Genomic DNA, 7,340 nt, shown 5'->3' on the forward strand with positions numbered 1-7,340 from the left:
GTAAACACGCCATTTCACTAGACCAGTTTTCGCTTCTTGTTTGTGACTTATTTATTTTTTGAAATCTTGCAATTTTTGAAAGGCTCTTTTTCTTCTAGAACCTCTATTAGATTAACTTGATGGTGATCTAATCATCTTATATTATATTAGACTATGTATGGATTCACCAACTAGTTAAAGAGCCTTCTCCCTTCTGGTAAGGGGGAACAAGAAATGTGCGATCAATCACAACAATTATTGTTTAGAAAAACTCATGACACTAGCCCTAATACTAGCTTAAGCATTCGGGCCTAATAAACATTACGTAACAGACAAAAGCACCAATCCTATGTAATTTAGGTAAAAACTTGAGATTAAAGCACTTGAAAAACGCTACAACATTGAGAGAGAGAGAGATCTTGTTAACGAAGCGGCAATGGGATGAGAACAATGGGAATCCAATTCAAATAAACCACACTAGGATTAAAACCCAACTCAGATTTCTATTGTATGAGAACTAAGCATATTGGTTTAACATTTCAATCTCAGATAAGCACAAAAGGACTGCAACATATGACTTAATGACTTCATCTAATGTTGTCTGCTCACATAAATTTCGATCAAATCATCAAGCACGACTCGAAACATGTGTGGACCATCCAAACACTCTCTGATCAATGTCACTCCTTCGAGATTCTTGTCAACTGCAACATATATTTCCATGTCAATCAAGAACTATAAGTCATCTTCCGGCAGATGGTGTCAAAAGAACCGTTCCAATAAAAGACGCACAACCCATTCTCCTCTTTAGAAAGAGCTTCAAGAACATAAACCAGTTAGCAAATTAGAAAATAACCAGTCAGCAAATTAGAACATAACCAGTTTACAAGACAAAGAAACCATAAGTTATCATTCACCCACTATCATATGGTATTAATACTCACCCTTTTCTGCAGAAACACTAGTGACCTCTGCCAAAGACAGTTGTATAGCCTTCTCTAACTCAGAAAGTTCCTCGAGGTCCCCTTTTTTTTCCTTTCCTGTCTTAGAGAAGCTTGAATTTGACCCATCTGTATGGTATATAGGGACCCCTAAGAGCTTGAATACATCTTGTCCCTTGAAATCTCCCAAATCTTGTATTCTGCAGCCATATTTTTATTAGGACAATTGAAAATCAAAGAGTACAGTTGGTCAAGACTGAAGTTAAAGGACAATTACAACCTTCTGTAGTTTAGTTTGGCATCAATCTGTGCTGCAAGTTATGGGAGTATCTTTATAGCATCATCAATTCTCTGCCCTTGATGCGGCTAAGCAGAATTCTATTGTGAAACATATACATATATATATATATATATATTATTATTTCAGCACAACCTTACTAAAAAAATGAAAAAAAAAAGTCACCAACAAAGCAAATGATTAAGCATACCATCCTCAATTGTGCAGCAACTAGGGACAGAAGATCGTTCATGACTCTTGGTTCTGAAAGATGGACCAACTTGCCCTTCAGCGACAAAACGTTAGCTGTAAGAATCCCAAACACAAACGGATAAAAGTTAGCAATGAGTCAGTCCTTTTTTTTGGGTACAGAATGAAAATTTTCGAACAAAAATAACCAGGGAGAAACAAAATCCAGCTCTCTCATGTTTCTGCACCGAATTAAGAAACAAAAAATGAAACAACATCAGGAGAACTCAACTTCTATAGTCCACGGGCAACAAAAAATTAGTAACCTGAGAGAGATGCATATAAAGTGGCACAACCCACCGAACAGAAAATGCATATTCAATATCGCTAGCTAAACATTCACCCTAGTTTAGTTTTTGATTGAATAGTCAACAAAACTGATTATAAGAAACCCTAGAACTAAACTGGAAGTTAGCAATATAACATGTAAAAATGTCAATGTTCAAACTATATTACAATCACATGCAACTCATACTTTCGGACACAAAATCAGGCAAGATTTATATATATATATATATATATATATAAAGAGAGAGAGAGAGAGAGAGAGAGAGAGAGAGAGAGAGAGAGGGAGGAGGAGGAGGAGGAGGAGAAATGGAGGAGGAAATACCAATGGCGACAAGTGCACATGCATTGTCCACGTAAAAAATATGAGAGCTACGTCCTTCAAATATGAGTTCTTTTCTGTAAACTCTCTCTTGCAAGGATGATGCCATTGTGAAATGCTACTGTTTAATTTGACTGATGTTTCTAGTTACGAAAACCATCTGAACCACAGAAAGCATGCACAAATGTTTCCAGTTACGAAAACCAGAGCAATTAAGTAGAGATTGGACAGGGAGATGTTGCCCAATCAATCATTGACAGAAAAATTGAGTATCAAATTACCCAAACCTAGTTTGTATAAAAGAGAAGAGATAGCTAGAATGACATAACTCAGAAATGCAACTTGTCAAGTCGAAAAACAGTACTAGATCAAAAGTCCGAAGTTTTACCAGATAGCCATTTGTGTCTCTATCATGACTAAAGAAAGCAGGGACGAAAAAGTTAAACAGATGAAAAGGATATTAGCTCCAAGAGGAAAGCCAAGACCTAATGGCAAATTGGAAAATTCCACCTCAATATTACGTAACCTGAAAGGCTAAATTAGTGAAGCTCTCGTAAATCCTGGATGGTCAAGAGTATATAATTAAAGAAACTAGTACCTTTAGCCAAAGAAGCTTAGAACCAAAGCTCCAATGGGACGACATGCGATAGCAAAATTATAGCAGATTTTATCATTTTGTCTGAATTCTCACAGCAGAAATATAGATGCAGAAGGAATTTCTTGAAGAAATTGAGAAAATTAGGGTTTTAGAGTACTTTTCTTGATTAATTCGAAGAGAAAACTGACTTTTCAGAGGAGAGATTTGTGCAGAGATATGAGCAAGGAAGAAGAAATCTTATGACACATTTCATCGAACATTATATATGCAAGATTCAAGATTGGTAGCAAAGCAAGATTCAGCTCAATTTAGAAAGATCAAAGAAGAACGCATACCAGAGAACAACCAGAGAAGATTGCGGAAGCATAAAGATATCAGGATCGAAGAGAGTCCTCCATCACCGGAAAGGATACCACGTAAGGATGATGAACCTTGAGCTTGCAGGTCATCAATGGAAGCTCTGAGATTGCAGAAAGTAGGGAGAGAAGTCGAGAGAGAGGGAGAAATGAGAAATGCTTCTGGTATATTTTCACTGTGTTCTGAAAAACAAGGACTTGCCTTTTATACAATTTACATTGCCTACTCTCCAAGTAACCTCTCTCTTAACAAACATAACAAACTTAACAGCTTTAACACCTAATCTGCTGACAAGTGGCACCATCTTGATCATCGACCGAAACTTGATTCTTACATCCTTACACTTTTAATATTATAATTCCTTTGCTGAAGTCTCTAGAAAAGTTTTGTCAAATGTGTGTGTAGACCATGGGTGCTCGACTTCCACTATAGTATTTTACTAGAAATCGCGAACCGCGTATAACTGCAGGATTGAAAATTTTATGACATATTATGTTTAAAATGCTGAGAATACCACATTTAAGAATCTAAAAACAAAACAAGCTTTGGAAATCGAAAACAAATAACCAAGACAAATCAACACCAAGAATTAACGTGGTTCGGCTATATGTGCCTGCATCCACAGGACAGCAACAACAGTCTTTTACTATATCAATAATGAGGACAACCAATAATCTTGCCAAATCTTTAGAATTAAGAACTTGACGATAAACCTGAAAGAATAAGAAATATACTCTTTGTCTCTTTTCTTTTCTTTCGCACACACTTTGCCCTTACGATATTCTCTCATTCTGACTCCTTGAGTGGTATACAATTTATTGTTTTGCTCCAATTCAATACTAGTACAATAGCCCCTTTGAATCGATATAATAAAGGTCTTCTTCAATAAGGATTACTAATCTTGATTGGGATCTAGTTATGAATCATTCTCCAATTGAGAAACCACTCCAATGGGAAAACCACTAAATCTTCCAAGTCTATAATTCTTAATAGACTTAGGACAATCAAACTCCTATTGATTGAACCTCTCATAACCAAGATCCCCCTGATTGAACTACTCATGACGAGATTCCCCATTATTGAACTACTCATAACTAGGCTCCTCCTGATTGAACTACCCATGACCAAAATCTCCCTGATCGCAGTATCCATGACGGACTTTGTCTAATTGAACATCTCATGATCAAACTCCTCTTGATCAGACTTCTCTTGATTAGGCTCCCCCAGATCAGAATTACCATCGTCATTGGCAAAGGCAATTATAGACTTCTTTGCCAAAAAACACCGCTCATCTTCATATTGGTCCAATTAGCATCAGACATACTTGTTGGCTTGCTCTTACCACCTTCAGTAAAGCATGTAATCCATTCTTGATTTCCACATAACCCAGTTAAAGCGTGTCACACCCTCCATTCTAAATGGATATCAGCCAGACCAGGCTCTGATACCACTTGTTGAAAATATCACGTTTAAGAATGGTAAAAACAGAACAAGCTCTGGAAATTGAAAACAAATAACCAAGACAAATCAACACCAAGAATTAACGTGGTTCGGCTATATGTGCCTGCATCCACAGGACAGCAACAACAGTCTTTCACTATATCAATAATGAGGACAACCAATAATCTTGCCAAGTCTCTAGAATTAAGAACTTGACGATAAACCTAAAAGAACAAGAACAAGAAATACACTTTTTATCTCTTTTCTTTTCTCTCGCACACACTTTGCATGTACAATATACTCTCGCTCTGACTCCTTGAGTGGTATACAATTTATTGTTTTGCTCCAATTCAAAACTAGTACAATAGCCCCCTTATGTAGACATAATAAAGGTCTTCTTCAATAAGGATTACTAATCCTAATTGAGATCTAGTTATGAATCATTCTCCAGTTGAGAAACAACTCCAATTGGGAAAACCACTCCAATTGGGAAAACCACTAAATCTTCCAAGTCTATAATTCCCAATAGACTTGGACAACTAATCATGGGCTGAAAAAACCCAACATAAAACATATATAAAAGATCATGTGCACAATGATTGTACACCTAATAGTCATGTGCTAAACACCGAACACCTAAATGTCATTAAATCAAAGTAAATTTCCACTTAATTGAGTTCTAAACGCTTTGTCAGCAAAAAAACAGAGCATATAACAATTAAAACCCAAATCAAAGAAACTAAAAGAACCAAGAGGGAGACCAGCCTTGTGTTTAAAACATCAAAACTTCACTCTGTATCAATTAATCAATAGTCTAAAGTATGATAAAAAAAATTGATTTCAAAGCCTTCCTTAGCAACTTAACAACGTATCAACATCATATATTATGATAGCTATGATGGTATCCATGAAACATCAAATTGCAAGCAAATACTGCTTTGCAAATTTTGAATATAAATGGTTTGCAAACCAGCCACTAACAAAACATGTAATTTCGAACAAATAAAAAATAAAAGCTTTCTTTAACTGACACATATAAAGCAGCAAACATTAGTATAGAGTGAAACCTGATACACTCCAGTGTCAACACCTTCATGGCAGTATAATCCCAAAATACATTCTACAAAATGGAAAGAAAAGTCGTCAAGAAGATATTACTCAGAAAGACAGTAAAAGAGTGCAGTTTTAATTGTTGTAGCTCTGTGGCAGGAAACATACAGACACTCGAACCCACTCAGAAAGGCAGTACGTAAAGCTACCCATCTCTCTCTGCAACGGACACCCGTTGTCTCATCTCTCATCTCTCTGCAAATCTCTGAAATCCCCCTCGTAGGCATCGAAATCGGCCTGCGCCCCCTCGGCCTTCCACACCCCAACAAACTTTCCGCTGGACATGCATTTAAGGGATTTATCGAATTGATGTATAACACACAGAGTAGACGTATGCAAATAGTTTGGTAAGTAACGTAAAGAAGCTAGCTAGTTTGATTTAGGTCTACTGCATGGATACACTTTTGTATCCACATACATATAAAATTTTTGCACAACCAACTAATTTGCATAACAGTAAGTTTATTTTAATAAAAAACTATGTCATAACTTTATTTAATGAAAAAGACTTAAATTTTAATGAAAAATTCTTAAATTTTAATAAAAATGACAAAAGAACTTAAATTTTAATAAAAAAATGAGATAATTTTAATATTAAAAAAATTTAAAAAAAAAAATTCTGACGCGCGGACCCGCATGTCTGCATACAAATTGTTTATGAAACTTTTACACTGTTTATAAAACTTAACGGTACTATACTGTTTATGAAACTTATGACACTGTTATGAAACCTTACGACATTGTTTATGAAACTTACTACACTGTTTATGAAAACGTACGACACTGTTTATGAAACTTGCTACACTGTTTACGAAACTTAAAGGGGTGTGGTGTGGGGTGGGGTATGCGCCAGCTCATGTGGTTTTTTATGTTTTTTTAATAATTATTTTGTCCTTATTATTAAATAAAAGTTAGTAGATGGTTTTTTTATTAAAATGCAAATATTTGAAACCATTTTTATTAGTTTCTCTATAAAAGTATTTAGAAAGTTAAATATAGAATATAAAGCTATACAAGATATCAAAATCTTTACCTAGGTTTTGCGTATTGGTCAATGTATTAAAGGCGGATGCGTAGGCGAGGTGTTCCATGGATAATACTCTGTAAAACAATTAATCAACAATCAAACAAGCAATCAAGATCAAATTGAGACTAGAATACTAAAAAACTTGAATTTTGAAACAAATTGTGGTGCTCTAGAGAATTTTGACACAAATTGAGGTATGCGATTGGAGAAAAATTGAAATATAGGATTGGGATTGAGAATTTAGGGTTTGAGGAACTGGGGAATTGTGGAACTGGGGATGGGGTGGAATATAGCAGAGAGAATCGGGTATTGGGTGATGAAATATACCAGAGAGAACCGGGTAGTGGGTGGTGAAGTATATAGAGAAAATGGGGTATTGGGTGGTGAATATAGCAGAGAATATCGGTAGGGAAGAAGAATGAAGTGCAGTTATTATAAAAATAAAAAATTAGACTTGGCCAAAACGGACGTCGTTTTAGGCCAAGTCTTTATGAAAAATAAAAAAACCCTTTTTCCTTGCGCGGTCGTCTTCTTTAAGACGGCACTGCAACACAATTAAAGAGCACAGAGGTTTCCATAAAATATTAGATTCAAGCAAGATTTTGGATCACGGGAATGCTTAGTCAATGTGTGACAACCCGTTCCAGATTTTTGAACCGTAGGGATGAAATGACGATTTTGCCCCTAGCATGTTGGTTTCGTTGTGTGGTTGTTTTGGGTTTTGTTTGGATGGTTCTGGACCACACACACCTTCC

The 7,340-nt window shown here is 35.8% G+C and overlaps 1 long non-coding RNA gene across 8 annotated transcripts; it reads right to left on the reverse strand.

The window, feature by feature from the left end:
- Positions 1-362: 362 nt before the first annotated feature.
- Positions 363-5,903, reverse strand: LOC103957420. Of its 8 annotated transcripts, none has more exons than XR_007251372.1 (6): positions 2,987-3,688; positions 2,057-2,579; positions 1,409-1,628; positions 1,201-1,298; positions 924-1,120; positions 363-796 (listed from the first exon to the last, which is right to left on the reverse strand). It is a non-coding gene; the product is annotated as an uncharacterized LOC103957420 (long non-coding RNA). The 8 variants fall into 8 exon arrangements; XR_007251371.1 differs by having other exon boundaries at positions 2,057-2,587; XR_007251370.1 differs by having other exon boundaries at positions 368-796; positions 2,057-2,213; positions 2,987-3,686.
- Between the last annotated feature and the right edge of the window lie 1,437 nt (positions 5,904-7,340).

The sequence above is a fragment of a genome, unplaced genomic scaffold (genome assembly GCF_019419815.1).
Source record: "Pyrus x bretschneideri cultivar Hongxiangsu unplaced genomic scaffold, Pyrus_bretschneideri_v1 Contig40, whole genome shotgun sequence".
Classification (NCBI taxonomy): Eukaryota; Viridiplantae; Streptophyta; class Magnoliopsida; order Rosales; family Rosaceae; genus Pyrus; species Pyrus x bretschneideri.